We start from the raw sequence: 18,494 nt of genomic DNA on the forward strand, positions 1-18,494 counted from the left end.
GGTCTACGCCAAAACTTGAGTTTTCCCAGCAAAGCCATTCTTGGCTGACCCTAGACTCAATTTTTTTCTTCTTCACTCCAGGAAGTTCTGAAGTGTTGCTGATTGCTTGGTTTCTGTCACTCAGCTAGTCTTTCTGAATTGGCAGACACCTCCAGGTAAACAATGATTCTAAATGCAGTACTCACAAATCTGTTTGTTCTTTGTCTCTTAAATTTTGGTTCTGCAATTCTTTGCTGTCTTATTCAATCTCCAATTTTTCTTTCCTCATTTATTTTTTCTCTCTAGACTTTCCAGTTGTTCTCATTGGTAGAATTAGTCAAAATTTCTTAGCTTACCATTCATTACCAAATATTAAATCACTGTAATGGGATGACTTTTCACTTTCATTTACATCTGACAAACTTATAAAGTTAAAATTAAATCTCAAAACAAATAAAAAGAAACTTTAAAAGCTAAGGGTGGAGTGTATAAATTTCAAATTTTATTCTAAAAATAGAATTAAAATATTTAATTTTTAATAAGCTAAAGCAAGTTATCTGTCAGTATAACTGCTTTATTTTTTGTAGTGCCCATAACAATTTTATGGACTTTTAAAGGGACAATTAAACGATTGCTGCTAGGATTCATTTTCCTCTATGTATTAAGCATTAGTAAATTGGAACACTTATTTTCTAATACTATAGAAAATATAACCCCACTCTACCACTTGTCAAATGTTGTAATAAAAACGTGTGCCCTGAGCAGTCTTAAGGTTCTTTTCTGACATATTGAATATATCCATATCACATATTAAGTTTAAATATTTGCTTTAAATTGTTGAAAAGATTTTAACACCTAGATGTAAAATAATATGACAATAAATCTAAACTCCATAGTTTTGAAAATATTAAAAAAATGTATTGGGTTGGCCAAAATGTTCATTCAGTTTTCCCGTAAGATGGCTCTAGTGGGTGCTTAGCTGTCTTTAACTTCATTCAAAACAATTTTGTTAGATTTTTGTGGCAGCTGTCATATCAGCATGCATTTTTAAAAACCTTATCAAAATCGGTGAATTTTTGTATAGCCATTTTAATATTGAAGATGGAAGAAAAAGAGCAACATTTTTGGCATATTATGCTTTATTATTTGAAGAAAGGTAAAAATTCAACTGAAACGCAAAAAAAAAAAGATTTGTGCAGCATACGGAGAAGATGCTATGGCTGATCGAATGAGTCAAAAGTGGTTTGCAAAGTTTTGTGCTGGAGATTTCTCGCTAAACGATGCTCCATGGTCAGGTGATAATGATCAAATCGAGACATTAATTGAGAACAATCAACGTTATACCACATGAGAGATAGCTGACATACTCAAAATATCCAAATCAAACATTGAAAATTATTTGCCCCAGCTTGGTTATGTTCATCACTTTGATGTTTGGGTTCCACGTAAGTTAAGCCAAGAAAGCCTTCTTGACCGTATTTTCTGCCTGAGATTCTCTACTGAAACATTCCATTTTTAAAACAAATTGTGATGGGCAATGAAAAGTGGATACTGTACAATAATGTGGAACAGAAGAGATCATGGGGCAAGTGAAATGAACCACCACCAACCACACCAAAGGCTGGTCTTCATCCAAAGAAGATGATGTTGTGTATATGGCAGAATTGGAAGGAAGTCCTCTATTATGAGCTCTTTCCGGAAAAACAATTAATTCCAACAAGTACTGCTCTCAAATAGACCAACTGAAAACAGCACTTGACGAAAAGTGTCCAGAATTAGTCAACAGAAAATACATAATCTTCCATCAGGATAATGCAAGGCTGCATTTTCTTTGATGACCAGGCAAAAACTGTTATAGCTTGGCTGGGAAGTTCTGATTCATCAGCCAGATTCAAAAGACATTGTGCCTTTGAATTTCCATTTATTTAGGTCTTTGTAAAGTTCTCTTAATGGAAAAAATTTCAGTTCCCTGCAAGACTGTAAAAGGCACCTGGAACAGTTCTTTGCTCAAAAAGATAAAAAGTTTTGGGAAGATGGAATTGTGAAGTTGCCTGAAAAATGGCAGAAGGTAGTAGAACAAAAGGGTGAATACACTGTTCAATAAAGTTCTTGGTGAAAATGAAAAATGTGCCTTTTATTTTTACTTAAAAACCGAAGGCACTTTTTGGCCAACCCAATATATGTGCAAGATGACATTTTTAAACATTCAAACACTTATTTAGTTTCACTTAAAATTGTACTTGATATTTTGGAGCCAATACTTTTTTCCTTTAGGCCTTAAATAATTTTCTTTCAGTGGTAAAAAAAGAATGTTTAAATACCTTAAAATTGAATGGTAATATATTTTCTTAATTTTAATCTAATAACGCCTATAAGTTTAAATTTTCTTAACAGGAAAATGAACTCTGAAGAAAAAAATCTGTCCAAAAGTTGTATCTTACATATTATCCCACCAGTGACATATGCCAATCACTCAGATTTTGAGTACTTTTACTGCTGTGTTTTAACTGTCTTATAGACAGTTTTCATTAAACTATCTCAGAATGACTTCTGTTATAACTGGCATATGATTGACAGTAGTTATCCTCCTCTTTTTAAAATCCTAATTTTAACAAACATATTTAATGAGTATCTGAGCACAAAATATACTGGGTCAGTGATCCCAGTAAATTATATCAGGGTTGACAGCATCCACTTAATGATTCTGATTAACAGAAGATATGCTTAATCAGGGGGAAAAAAGGAACCTAAGTGTTGGAAAATATAAACCAGATTTTAAGCAAAACCATTTCAAAAATGTCAATTTTTCATTTTTAAATGGTTTAAAAAGAATTAGACTTTTGGTGATGGAATTCAGTTTCAAGGGTAGATAACAAATTATGTTAAATGCCCACTCATTTGCTTTATTTTCTAATGACCACAATTTGGATAAATTATAGATGCTGATAATGCTGACATAATATTTAACTTTGATTATTTAACTTGATCCTTGTTGTTGCATTTCAGAATGATATCTTGTATGTATATCTTTGATATTATAAGATAATCAATAGACTATACTATGTTACTGTTTTATAACTGACTCTCTTAGTCAGACCTAAGCTAGGAAATTTATTTTTCCATAATGTAGGCATTTTTATCCACATGTATATACACATATGCTCATTTCTGTGTGACTTAACTTCTACTAATGTGTTCAAGGTTTTGAAACATAATACATCATTATAATAAATTTACGTAATTTTTCCACTTAAAGGCATTTTTCATATTAAGGCAGAATTACTATTTTGCAACATTAAAGATACAATTTACATTCTTACTCTACAGAATAATACATGATACATCCTATAATGTGTAGTTATTAACATAAGAATGTCAATTTTTTTTTTTAACCAAAGCTATATTTAAATTACAAAGTAATATAACCTTACTATATACCACCATGTCAATTATAATTTTTCAATGGCTTTTTAGGTTTTAAGCTTAAAATTTAAACTTTTGCACAGGCTTTTGTATTCCTATGGTGGCAATGTGAACGTACTCTTATGTCTCTGCCAACTTTAAAAGATAAGTTTCTTATTAAAAAGTAAGATAGTAAATATTTACGTACCCAACATAGGAGCACCTCCATACATAAGGCAAATTCTAACAGCCATAAAAGGGGAAATTGACAGTAACACAATCATAGTAGGGAACTTTCACACCCCACTTTCACCAATGGACAGATCATCCAAAATGAAAATAAATAAGGAAACACAAGTTTTAAATGATACTTTAAACAAGATGGACTTAATTTATATTTATAAGACATTCCATCCAAAAACAACAGAATACATTTTCTTCTCAAGTGCTCATGGAACATTCTCCAGGATAGATCATACCTTGGGTCACAAATGAAGCCTTGGTAAATTTAAGAAAATTGAAATCGTATCAAGTACCTTTTCCAACCACAATGCTGTGAGGCTAGATATCAATTACAGGAAAATATCTGTAAAAAAAATGCAAACACATGGAGGCTAAATAATACACTATGAAATAACCAAGAGATCACTGAAGAAATCAAAGGGGAAAACAAAAAATACCTAGAAACAAATGACAATGAAAACATGATGACCAAAAACCATGGGATGCAGCAAAAGCAGTTCTAAGAGGGAAGTTTATAGCAATACAATCCTACCTCAAGAAACAAAAAATATTTCAAATAAACAACCTAACCTTACACCAAGAGCAATTAGAGAAAGAAGAACAAAACAAACCCCAAAGTTAACAGAAGGAAAGAAATCATAAAGATCAGATCAGAAATAAATGAAAAAGAAATGAAGGAAACGATAGCAAAGATCAATAAAACTAAAAGCTGGTTCTTTGAGAAGATAAACAAAATTGATAAACGATTAGCCAGACTCATCAAGAAAAAAAAGGAGAAGGCTCAAATCAATAGAATTAGAAATGAAAAAGAAATAACAACTGACACTGCAGAAATACAAAGGATCATGAGAGATTACTACAAGCAACTCTATGCCAATTAAATGGACAACCTGGAAGAAATGGACAAATTCTTAGAAAAGCACAACCTTCCGAGACTGAACCAGGAAGAAATAGAAAATATAAACAGAACAATCACAAGCACTGAATTTGAAACTGTGATTAAAAATCTTCCAACAAACTAAAGCCCAGGACCAGATGGCATCACAGGCGAATTCTATCAAACGTTTAGAGAGCAGCTAACACCTATCCTTTCAAACTCTTCCAAAATGTAGCAGAGGCAGGAACACTCCCAAACTCATTCTACGAGGCCACCATCACTCTGATACCAAAACCAAAGATGTCACAAAGAAAGAAAACTACAGGTCAATATCACTGATAAACATAGATGCAAAAATCCTCAACAAAATACTAGCAAACAGAATCCAACAGCACATTAAAAGGATCATACACCATGATAAATTGGGGTTTATCCCAGGAATGCAAGGATTCTTCAATGTATGCAATTCAATCAATGTGATAAACCATAGTAAAAAACTGAAGGAGAAAAATCATATGATCATCACAATAGATACAGAAAAACTTTTGACAAAATTCAACACCCATTTATGGTAAAAACCCTCCAGAAAGTAGGCATAGAGGGAACTTACCTCAACATAATGAAGGCCATATATGACAAACCCACAGCCAACATCATTCTCAATGGTGAAAAACTGAAACCATTTCCTCTAAGATCAGGAACAAGACAAGGTTGTTCACTCTCACCACTATTATTCAACATCGTTTTGGAAGTGTTAGCCACAGCAATTAGAGAAGAAAAAGAAGTAAAAGGAATCCAAATCAGAAAAGAAGAAGTAAAACTGTCACTGTTTGCAGATGACATGATACTATACATAGAGAATCCTAAAGATGCTACCAGAAAACTACTAGAGCTAATCAACGAATTTGGTAAAATGGCAGGATACAAAACTAATGCACAGAACTCTCTTGCATTCCTATACACTAATGATGAAAAATATGAAAGAGAAATTCAGGAAACACTCTATTTACCATTGCAACAAAAAGAATAAAATATCTAGGAATAAACCTACCTAAGGAGACATGAGACCTGTATGCAGAAAACTATAAGACAAAGACACTGATGAAAGAAATTAAAGGTGATACAAACAGACGGACAGATATACCATGTTCTTGGATTGGAAGAATCAATATTGTTAAAATGACTATACTACCCAAAGCAATCTACAGGTTCAATGCAATCCCTATCAAACTACCAATGGCATTTTTCACAGAACTGGAACAAAAAAATTCATAATTTGTATGGAAACACAAGACCCCGAATAGCCAAAGCAATCTTGAGAAAGAAAAACGGAGCTGGAGGAATCAGGCTCCCTGACTTCAGACTATACTACCAAGCTACAGTAATCAAGACAGTATGGTACTGGCACAAAAACAGTATTATAGGTCCATGGAACAGGATAGAAAGTCCAGAGATAAGCCCATGCACATATGGTCAACTTATTTTTGATGAAGGAGGCAAGAATATACAATGAAGAAAAGACAGCCTCTTCAATAAGTGGTGCTGGGAAAACTGGACAGCCACATGTAAAAGAATGAAATTAGAACACTCCCTAACACCATACACAGAAATAAACTCAAAATGGATTAAAGACCTAAATGTAAGGCCAGACACTATAAAACTCTTAGAGGAAAACAGAGGCAGAACACTCTATGACATAAATCACAGCAAGATCCTTGTTGACCCACCTCCTAGAGAAATGGAAATAAAAACAAAAATGAACAAATGAGACCTAATGAAACTTAAAACCTTTTGCACAGCAAAAGAAAACATAAACAAGACGAAAAGAGAACCCTCAGAATGGGAGAAAATATTTGCAAATGAAGCAACTGACAAAGAATTAATCTCCAAAATCTACAAGCAGCTCATGCAGCTCAATATCAAAAAAACAAACAACCCAATCCAAAAATGGGCAGAAGACCTAAATAGACATTTCTCCAAAGAAGATATGCAGATTGCCAACAAACACATGAAAGGATGCTCAACATCACTAATCGTTAGAGAAATGCAAATCAAAACTACAAAGAGGAATCACCTCACACTAGTCAGAATGGCCATCATCAAAAAATCTAGAAACAATAAATGCTGGAGAGGGTGTGGAGGAAAGGGAACCCTCTTGCACTGTTGGTGGGAATGTAAATTGATACAGCCACTATGGAGAACAGTATGGAGGTTCCTTAAAAAACTAAAAATAGAACTACCATACGACCCAGCGATCCCACTACTGGGCATACACCCTGGGAAAACCATAATTCAAAAAGAGTCATGTACCACAATGTTCATTGCAGCTCTGTTTACAATAGCCAGGACATGGAAGCAACCTAAGTGTCCATCGATAGATGAATGGATAAAGAAGATGTGGCACATATATACAATGGAATATTACTCAGCCAATAAAAAGAAATGAAACTGAGTCATTTGTAGTGAGGTGGATGGACCTAGAGTCTGTCATACAGAGTGAAGTAATCAGAAAGAGAAAAATAAATACTGCATGCTAACACATATATATGGAATCTAAAAAAAAAAAATGGTTCTGACGAACCTAGGGGCAGGACAGGAATAAAGGCTCAGACATAGAGAATGGACCTGAGGACACAGGGAGGGGGAAGGGTAAGCTGGGACGAAGTGAGAGAGTGGCATGGACATATATACACTACCAAATGTAAAATAGATAGCTAGTGGGAAGCAGCCACATAGCACAGGAAGATCAGCTCGGTTCTTTGTGACCACCCAGAGGGGTGGGATAAGGAGGGTTGGAGGGAGACACAAGAGGGAGGGGATATGGGGATATATGTATATGTATAGCTGATTGACTTTGTTTTAAAGCAGAAACTAACACACCATTTTAAAGCAATTATACTCCAATAAAAATGTTAAAAAGAGTAGGATAACATTTTTCCAGTATTTAAATATGTATAAATTTAAAATCAAACATAACTTTTCATACCAGAGAAATTGTTGAAGAACAGTTTGGAATATTCATACACACCGAAGCTGATGTTTTAAAATAATTATGTAAGAATTCTTAAATAGCCTGTACTTCCAAAATATGCATGTTTAGAATTAAATCCTTTTAGTCTAAATTAATTAGATACTTGCCTATACTGTATTCATTTATAGTATACAAATAAATAGAGCCAAATGTAATAAAATATTATCGATAGCTTACTAAATTTATTAATTATTTTATTCAAGGAAATTTGTTCTATCAATATTTTGTTTAGCAGATTGCCATTGTAAAAAACTATTGAATCAACACAGTCTATCTTACTGAATTCAGTACACTTTAGTTGCTATTAATCTTATATCTACAGTGCTTCAAAATATGCCATGAATTGTATAGATTTCAGGTTATTTAACATAGGTAGCAAAATAACCAGTCAGTCATATAACCTGATTAACTGGATAATCATCCAAAGTATCTATGGCAGTAACTAAAACATAATTCTAGTTCACTGAATCTTTTATAAATTGAAAAACACTTTCAGGATTAAAGGAATGTACCTTTCAAAGCATAATAAATCCATCTATTTTGTCACTTTGATGCAATTTATTCACTAATGCTGATAATTTTTTTTAGAAACTTTGTCAGCATGACTGTGAGAATTGTATTTTGTTTACAATTTTTCCCCTAGACTTTGGAGTTTTAATACCTATAGTAGTTGCATCTGACTCTGATGCAACTTTGATTTAGTTGAAAATTAAAGGGCAAATAAAAGCACTTGGATAGTGTCATCAAACATTCTTATCCAGGGGCTCCTTGATTAATTAAAGTATGGTATATTGCACTAAAATTAAACTTCATTTATGTATTTGGGTTTTTTAAAATTAGAATCATAACTGAAAAATATTAATAAATCATAATAATAATTGCAAATGTTGTTTAATGCTGTATGGTGTTCACAGCACTCTGACATGTAAGTCAATAAATTTGCTAACAATTCAGCAAAAATACTGAATTAGAGATAATATTACAGATCACTATGCCCCTTCCAAATACAGGGCACAAATGTTAAATTCTCTATGGAAAGAAGTTGACTCTAATAGTCTATTTTACATTAGTGCTCTTGCCATGGCATTATCCTGAATATTTTCACACGCAAATAAGAGCCAAAGTCAATAGGAAAATATATTTTATGTTTAAAGTTGGCATTCCTTAACAAGATCAACTTCCACATTGTGAACTGTATACTATTTTATTTCCCAGTTTTTTTAAGATTTTTAATACCTAATAATCAAAAGATTTAACCAAAAAATTCAAGATTTCTGCTTTCCCTTGAAAATTCAGAAATTATAGTATTCATGGTCCTACACTCTGGCATGGTAAACACTGGCTGAAAAAAATTAGCATATTTTGCCTTTATAGAAAGCATGTGTGCTCCAGGTCTTCATAGACCTCACTACTCCGTATTGTACGTATCTGTCTTAATTTATTTATATCACTTGTCTTACCAAGAGTCTAGCATGCATTAAAAACTTACCAGGCTTATACAGAAACAGAAAAATGTGATCCTACCAGGAACAAAATAAATCAATAAAAATATATCCAGAAATGAAAGAGGTGACTAAATAATGAAATTAAGACACATAGTCAATAAGCCAATGGTTGATATAGAGTGGAATCATGAAAAAATACAATTCATTAAAAATAAATTAGGATAAGAAGCAAAGAAGCAGAAATATAAATTGGACAAATAGAAAAAAGAAATAACAAATGAAAAATATACAACATACCATATTGAAATGATCTAAATATACCAAATAAAAAGCAAATATTTGTAGTTTTGATTAAAATATTATTCTCTCTATACTATAAATATAAAGCCACAGATTAAAATTAAGTCTGTTGTACTTCTGAACACGAGCAACAATGGACAGTTAAAAATTGAAATTAAAAATTATACAATTTAGGATAACATTGAAATTATCAAATCCTTAGGGAGAAATTTAAAAAATAAATGTATAAAATCAGTTTCACTGAAAACTACATATCATTGCTGAGATGAATTTAAAAGATTTAAATAAGCAAAGAGAAATATCATGTTCATAGATCAAAAGTCTTAATACTGTAAGATGTAAATACTCCTCAGTTTGATATATATAATAAATAAAATACTATTCAAAATTAAAGCATGTTGTTTTATAGCAATTGACAAATTGATTCTAAAATTCATAGGAGAAACAAAAACTTAGACTAAAACGCTTTTGCAATAGAAAAAAAAATAATGAAATTAAATAACCAGGTTTCAAGTCTTATCAATAAGCTATAAAAAAATTAAGAAAGTGTGGTATTTCTGTAAAGATAAACAACTATATCAATGAAACAAGTTAGAGATTCCAAAAATAAGATCCTATATACATATATGGTCAATTGATTTTGTTAAGGTGTCACTGTAGCTCAATGCATTCACAAGACTACTTTTCAACAAATGCTGCTATGTATCTCTATGGAAAAAAAAATGAATGTCCAGATTCTCTTCAAAAAACATATAAAAACTAACTTCAATGTTAATCTAAATGTGAGAGCTAAAACTATAAGTCTTCAAGAAGACCTGCTGACATTTTGTGTCCTTGGGTTAGGCAGAGAATTCTTAGAACACAAAAAGTGAAAGGTATAAAAAATTTTAATAAATTTGACTCTATCAAAATTTTTAAACATTTTCTATTCAAAAGCCACTGTTGAAAAGATGAAAAAGCAATCCACAGATAAAATATTGTAAAACATATGTCTGACTTAATTCTTTATCCAGAGTACGTGATGAATTCTAAAAATTCAATAACAAGAAAACAATCCAATTAAAAATGACAAAAGGATTTAAACAGTTACTTTAGTAAGGAAGATATGCAAAATCAAGTGGTACCAATGGAACATGAAAAGAGGAGCACAAAGTAAAACCATGATTAGATATCTCTACACATTCACTATATTGGCTAAAATTTTAAAAAGCTGAAATCACCTAATAATGAAATGAAAGAAAATCATCTGAAACTATTCATGGTAGGAATACAAAATACTACATTCATTCATTCATTTTGACAGTAGTTTGGCAGTTTCTTAAAATGTTAAACATAAACTTCATACAATCCAAAAATTCCACTTCTGATATTTACAAGTAAACAAAAAACTATATCTAAAAAAGACTGTTAGTTGAGTGTTCTTAGTATCTGTATTTATAGAGGCAAAACAAACAAATAAACTGAAAACAAACAGGTAAATGTAGAGTTACCATATGATCCACGAATGCCACTAGTAGATGATATACCCAAAAGAAGTGAAAATGTATGTCTACAAAAAAAAAAAAGTTATACATAAATGTCTATAGCAGCATTATTCATAAAAACCAAAAAGTGGAAACAACTCTAATATCCAACAAGTGATAAGTGGAAAAATGAAATGTGATATTTTTATACATTTGGGGGAAAAAAGAACTAAATTAGTGATATATGCCACAACATTGTTGAACCTTGTAAATAATACTAAGTGAAAGAAGCCAGTCATAAGTGACTACATACTGTATAATTCCATTTATATAAAATATGAAAAATAGGCAAATCTATAGAGATAGAAAGTGGATTGCTTGCTGCTGAGAGATGGGTGAGCTAGAATGGAGGTTGGAGGTGACTACTAAAATCAAAGATTTCTTTTTGGGGTAATGAAATATTTTAAATTGATTCTGGTGATAGTTGCCCAATTCTGTGAATATAAAAGCTATTGAAATGGGTGAATTCTGTGGTATGTAAAGTGTATCTCTATCTGTCAAAAACCCCAAAACTGGAAACAACTCAATTATCCATCAATGGTTAAATGGATAATTTTTTTTGATTTATTTATATTTGATTTAATATCAATTATTGTTTAGCAGTAAAAGGAACTTTTATTGATATAGAAAATTTTATATATGCATCTGCAATGTATGATGTCAAGCAAAAGAAACTTGAAATAAAATATTTCATACTGTATAACTCCATGTGTTTTAAATTCTATAAAAGTTAAACAGATCAGTGGTTGTCAGGGTCTGGGTGGAGATGTGATAGCAAAGGGCCTGGAGGAAAATTTGATGTGGATGTAAATTTTTTATATCCTGAATGTGGTGAAGGTCACACATCTATAACATTTTTCAATACTTATCTAATCGTACACTTTAAAATGTTACTCTTTAAATTATGCCTTCACAAAGCTTATTTTAAAACACCATTTAAATAAGATAAAATAGCCACATATTCATTTTAATATTCAGTATCAAAGTTTAATTTTGTGTCTTCTTCTATGAGATTACTATTCTGCCGTGATCTCCATAGCCTTCCTTGGCCAGGAGGACTGTTCACAATAACAAGTTTTTTCTTTTGTTTGTCTGGTTTTTTTTTTAATGTTAAAGGCTCCTGGTAACTCCTAACATGGAAACATTAGAATTGATTAGATAGACATGAAGCATGTTAGAGAATATGTGTGGCTTATTTCCATTTTCTTTTGGACAAACTCTGTTACTTAAGATTTTAATTTTATGTCTCTAATTTAGTTTCATGATGCTGATGATTAACTTATCTTGAAGGCCAACTTGTATTTTGATGGATATTCAGCACCTCATTAATAGTCTTTCAAAATCATTCTCACATATCTTTCCTAGCTCTGACCTCTACTAAGACACTGACAATTTTTATAGCAATGGAAGCAAATACATCAACAGAATTAACAATAAAACAAGCAGGTGCCTCTGATCTTTGGCTCAGTTCACCTAAGCAAAGGGCAATAAATTCACACTTCATCTTCTGCCTGTCAGAGAGGAAGTTATGTGGGAGAGTTAATTAATCTAATCTAATTTCAAAGATGTAAAGAAATATATAGATTTGAGTTGAGAAAATACAGTATCTTTGATACATTGCAAATGAACAAATTGATATATAAAGATGTAAAAGGGCTTGTTTGGTCATAGGGCAAGAAAATACTGAAATCAAACTTTGAGCACAGATCTATCTCCTACTTCATTTATTTTTATCATATCCTATTGCCAGATATTTATTTAATAAAGGAAATATATCCTTGATAAGACAGTACAACATTTGTTTCATGAATTGCCCATTTGTCCTCTACATGCTATTTAGAAATCCTGGAAATGAATAAATCAAGCCTAAAGTAAAATTGTTAAGGTGTACAATATTATTGTTCAATTTGATGCAAGTCAATTATTAAAAGATTCATTATACATATCCATATATATATATATATATAGTAATCAGAATGTTTTCCTTTCAAATGTAGTTGTGCATTACTGTACATGGAATAGTTTTACTTTCCTTTAAATTATGAAAAATAAGCACCAGCAAGAAGCACTATCTGTAGAATTTGAATCTATTACTTAATCTATGCTGACATAAAGTATGTTCATTCTTCATTTTTGCTAACTTTAAAGAAAAATTTATATTTATTTCCTAACAAGTATAAAAGGATATTAAACCATAGTGTTGGGAGACCACTCTCAGAAAAATTGAAACTGCTGGAGAAAAAAAAAAAAAGGAAAACACTGAAAAAGAAGTTAGTTACTTTCATGAAGACTGTAAATTTTCTCTCCTGACTCCAAATGCTCTTTATGGATTGAAATGTCTACATTTGCTTACGTCAAAAAAATAGAATGAGTAAGTCATTTGGTATTGAAAATACATATGCTTTCTTATAACAGACACTTTCTTGTCATTCAAATGCTGCATCTATTTTTCATTTATAGTACTAATATATTTTTTTCTCTTGGAAGGAATCAGGATGAAATGCTAGTGTGTAAAAACAACAACAAAATACCTATAACTAGACTTAAAGAAAAAATTTTAAATGCAAAGAAAATACAATTAATCATTTTTATCAGTTAACTTTAGGCTTCTCATGATTTTTTTATCCTCAGGTCCTGTCCTGAGGGTCCTTTTTCACTCTAATATTAGGTTTTTTGCTCAAGACAAATTTTACACAACGATTTATTTTCCAACACAATGAACAAACTACTGAGACATTGAAAAATGATGATGGAATGATTAGGAAATAAACACTATAAATTGTTTTCCAACTTCAAGATGATAACTTTCTTTAATATACTCAACAATTTTTTTTAGCAGTGTTTATATTTAGATAGCTCTTGGAGTGTCTGACTAAACATGTTCCCTTTTTTGAGGACTTTTCACCTTCCATGGCTCAGACAATCACTCCCTCCAAGACAGTTGGTTTTTACAACCCTTATTTATGGAAGAAACAGGCCATACCCAGTTTCCCATACACCCTACATCCTAGCTACAAATAAAGTATTAGGGATAGGTATATAATCTAATACCACCAAACAGATGCCCTCTCATAAAAATTAGGAGTTAGAACATGAAGAAAGTTGGATCAATTAGAACCAAGGCTAAGGTTATGTAGACTCAGTTCTACAACTTCCCTGTTGAAGACAAATTTGGGGTCCCTGTTGATCAAAAAGAGAGTAAATAGAAAAAGCTGAATTGTAATAATGAGAAAGATAAACAGATATTTCAAAGGAAATAGACCCTAGCAATTAGAAAATAGAACTTTTTTTCTGGTAGTTTCTAGTTTCTTTGGTTGTTAGACCTTGCCATGCTGTTTGAGTTCCAATAAATGTGCCATTTTCCTTAAAATAAATTCCCCTGTACTAAAGCTGGTTTGGACATGTTTCTGTTTCTGTGATTCCAGATGTAGAGGTAAAAGTATCCCTTAAAAAAAGAAACTTTTGGACCATTTTCTGTTTTCCATAATTTAAGCTTTGGGCATTTTTAGCTTGCTATCTTTACTTAGTGCTAAGTAATGAGTTCCATTGCTTAGCCTTGAGAATGTTGCTAGAGAACAGAATGTTTGAAAAGTTAAGAAGAGTAAAATTTTCCCTTGCTTGAAGCTATAGAACGATATAACTTGAAGCTTTATAACCTTCAAAAAGGTAAACCTGATAAAGCATTAAATTGAGAACATTATTCAATTCCCAACTTTATACCTTGCTTAGGATAAAGCCATGTACATAAATATGTAATATTGTCCTTTTTTATTATTATAAAATTGCCCTTGGAAATATTATTTTATCAAAAATATTTTTAAAGTCTTAAACTGCAGAGAGTGATATTTCCTTTAAATGGGAACATTTAAATTTGATATGCTATAATTATAACTATGGGCCCTGATTGAAAATGTATTACACTGTTAATAAATTTTTAATCAATAACTATTGACTTCTAAAAATTATGAATACTTACAAAATATCCTTGTTGAAATGGAGAAATTTGATAATTCCCTCTTCTCTCTCTGTACTTGAAGATGCAACAAAATATATAAATCTCTCGGCTTCATTAGTTCAAACTGAAATAAGTTTTAAACTCTTGTTTAAATGAATATGTCATAAAATAATTCTTTTTTTCAGTTTTATTGAGATATAATTGACATACAGCACTGTATGATTTTAAGGTGTACAACATAATGATTTGACTTATGTGCATCATAAAATGATTACCAAAATAGATTTAGTGAACATTTTTGTCTCATATAGATACAATATAAAAGTAATAGAAAAAAAAGTTTTACTTGTGATGAGAACTCTTAGGATTTACTCTCTTAATAACTTTCATTTACAGTGTAGAGCAGTGTTAATTATCTTTATCAGGTTGTATACTGCATCCCTAGTACTTATTTATCTTACAACTGGAAGTTTGTACCTTTTGACTGCCTTCTTCTTATTCCCTCTCCCCCCGAACCCTGCCTCTGATAGCCACAATTCTGATCTCTTTTTATGAGTTTGTTCATTTGTTTGTTTTGGAAGTATAATTGGCCTAAAACACTGTGTTTGTTCCTGGTACACAACATAAGTGATTAGATATTTCTGTACATTTCAAAATGATCACCATGATAAGTCTCATCATCTGTCACCATACAAAGATATTACATAGTTATTGACTATATTCCCCACATGGTACATTTCATACCTGTTACTCATTTATTTTGTAACTGAAAGTTTGTTCCACTTAATCTCCCCCACCTATTTCTCTCCTTCTACCACCTCCCTCCCCTCTGGCAACCACCTGTTTGTTCTCTGTATCTATGACTCTGTTTCTGTTTAGTTAGCTTTGTTCATTTGTTTTCCTTTAAATTCCACACATAAGAGAATCATACAGTATTTGTCGTTCCCTGTCAGACGTATTTCACTTAGCAAAATACCCTCTCAGTCCATCCATATTGTTGCAAGTGGCAAGATTTCATTCTTTTTTATGGTTGTGTGACATTCCATTGTATATCCAGTCGACCCTTGAACAAGTCTGGGATTAATCTGCCTATAACTTATAGTTAGCCCTCTGTATCCGCAGTTCCACTGCATCTAAGGATCCAACCAACCAGGGACCTTTTAGTACTGTAGTATTTACTATTAAACAATAACCACGTATATGTTCAAATCCTGCCTAGTTAAAACCCACGTTGTTCAAGGATAAACTGTATATGCTACATCTTCCATATACATTCATCTATTGATGAGCACTTAGGTTGCTTCCATATCTTGGCTACTGTAATAATGCTGCAATGAACTGGGGGGAGTGGTGTATAGATATTTTCACATTAGTGTTTTTGCTTTCTTTGGAAAAATACCCAGAAGTGGAATTGCTGGATTGCATGGAAGTTCTATTTTTAATTTTTTGAGAAATATCCATATTGTTTTCCATACTGGCTGCACAAAATTAAATTTCTACCAACAGTGCATGAAAGTTTCCTTTTCTCTACATCCTTGCCAACACTTTTTATTTGTTGTCTTTTTGATATTAGCCATTCTGACTGGTGTGAGGTGTTATCTCATTGTGGTTTTGATTTGCAGCTAGTGATGTTGAGCATCTTTTTATGGGCCTGTTGGCTATATTTATGTCTTGTTTGGAAAAATATCTATCCAGATCCTCTGCCCATTTTTTAATCGGGTTATTTGTTCTTATGATGTTGAATTGCATGTGTTCTTTATATATTTGGGATATTAACCCCTTATTAGATATATGATTTGCAAGTATTTTCTCCCATTCATAGGTTGTCTTCGTGGGTTTTTTGGATGATTTTCTTTGCAGTTCAGAAGCGTTTTTAGTTTTATGGAGTACCATTTGTTTATTTTTGTTTTTATTTCCCTTGCCTTTAGAGTCAGTTTAAAAAAAATGCTAAGACCAATGTCAAGGAGATTACTGCCTATATTTTCTTCTAGGAATTTTGTGATTTTCATTTTTACATCCTTTATTCTGAGATAATTTTTATGTATAGTATAAGATAGTAGTCTACGTTCACTCTTTTGCATGTAGCTGTCCAGTTTTTCCAACAACGTTTACTGAAGACACTGTCCTTATCCCATTGTGTATTCTTAGCTCCTTTGTTTTAAATTAATTAACAATATAAATGTGGGTTTATTTCTGGGCTCTCTGTTCTGTTCCATTGATCTATGCATCAGTTGGTATGCCAATACCATACTGTCTTGATTACTGTAGTTTTGTAGTGTAGTTTGAATCTGGGCACATGATTCCTCTAGCTTTGTTCTTCTTTCTCAAGATTGTTTAGGCTTTCCAGAGTCTTTGTGGTTTTATACAAATTTTAGAATTATTTGTTCTAGTTCTGAGAAAAATGGCATTGGGATGTTGATAGAGATAGTATCGAATCTTTAGATTGCTTTAGGTATATGGACATTTTAACAATGTCAGTTTTTCCAGTCCATGAACACAGAATATCTTTCTATTGATTTGTGTCTAATTCAATTTCTTTCATCAGTGACTTGTAGTTTTCAGTGTATAGGTCTTTCACCTCCTTGGTTAAATTGATTAGTATGTATTCATTCTTTTTGATGCAATTATAAATGGAATTGTTTTCTTAATTTCTCTTTCTGATAGTTTGTTATTGTAAAGGAACATAACAGATTTTTGTATGTTGATTTTATATCCTGCAACTTTACTGGATTAACTTATTAGTTCTAGCAGGGATTTTTTTTTTTTTTTTTTTTTTTGTCTCTAGGGCTTTCTATATATAGTACCATGTCATCTGAAACTAGTGATAATTTTATTTCTTCCTTTCCAATTTGTATGTATTTTATTTCTTTTTCTTGCCTAATTGCTGTGGCTATAAATCCAAAAGTATGTTTTATAAAAGTGGGGAGTGTAGGCAGCCTTGTCTTGTTCCTGATCTTAAAAGAAAAACTTTAAGCTTTTCACCACAGAGGTGATATTAGCTGTGAGACTGTAATATATGGACTATATTATATTGAGATATGTTCCTTTTATACGCATTTCGTTGCATGTTTATCATACATGGATGCTGAATTTTGTCAGTTGCTTTTTCTGCATCTATTAAGATGATTATATGATTTTTATCCTTCATTTGGTTAATGTTGTGTACCACCATGTTTAATTTGTGGGTGTTGAACCATCTTCGAATTCCTGTAATAAGTCCTACTTGATCATGGTGTATGATCCTTTTAACGTATTGTTGAATTTGGCTTGATACTATTTTGTTTAGAATTTTTGCATCTATGTTGACTAGGTATGTTGGCCTGTGATTTTATTTTTTTTACCTGTTTTATTTTATTTATTTAATGATTTCAGGAACTGCCAGACTGTTTTCTTTTTTTTTTTTTTTCATTATTTTTAAACATCTTTATTAGAGTATAATTGCTTTACAATGGTGTGTTAGTTTCTGATTTATAACAAAGTGAATCAGTTATACATATACATATGTCCCCATATCTCTTCACTCTTATGTCTCCCTCCCTCCCACCCTCCTTATCCCACCCCTCTAGGTGGTCACAAAGCACCAAGCTGATCTCCTGCTGCTATGCGGCTGCTTCCCACTAGCTATCTATTTTACGTTTGGTAGTGTATATATGTCCATGCCACTGTCTCCCTTTGTCCCAGCTTACCCTTACCCCTCCCCATCTCCTCAAATCCATTCTCTAGTAGGTCTGCATCTTTA

General features: G+C 31.8%; 1 long non-coding RNA gene across 1 annotated transcript; it reads left to right on the forward strand.

Annotated features, from left to right (window-relative positions):
- The first annotated feature begins 9,000 nt into the window (after positions 1-9,000).
- On the forward strand, positions 9,001-18,289 carry LOC309661429. Its single transcript, XR_014264041.1, has 2 exons — positions 9,001-9,615; positions 11,544-18,289. It is a non-coding gene; the product is annotated as an uncharacterized lncRNA (long non-coding RNA).
- Positions 18,290-18,494: the final 205 nt, after the last annotated feature.

This window comes from Balaenoptera physalus (genome assembly GCF_965194825.1).
Source record: "Balaenoptera physalus genome assembly, chromosome: 5".
NCBI lineage: Eukaryota > Metazoa > Chordata > Mammalia > Artiodactyla > Balaenopteridae > Balaenoptera > Balaenoptera physalus.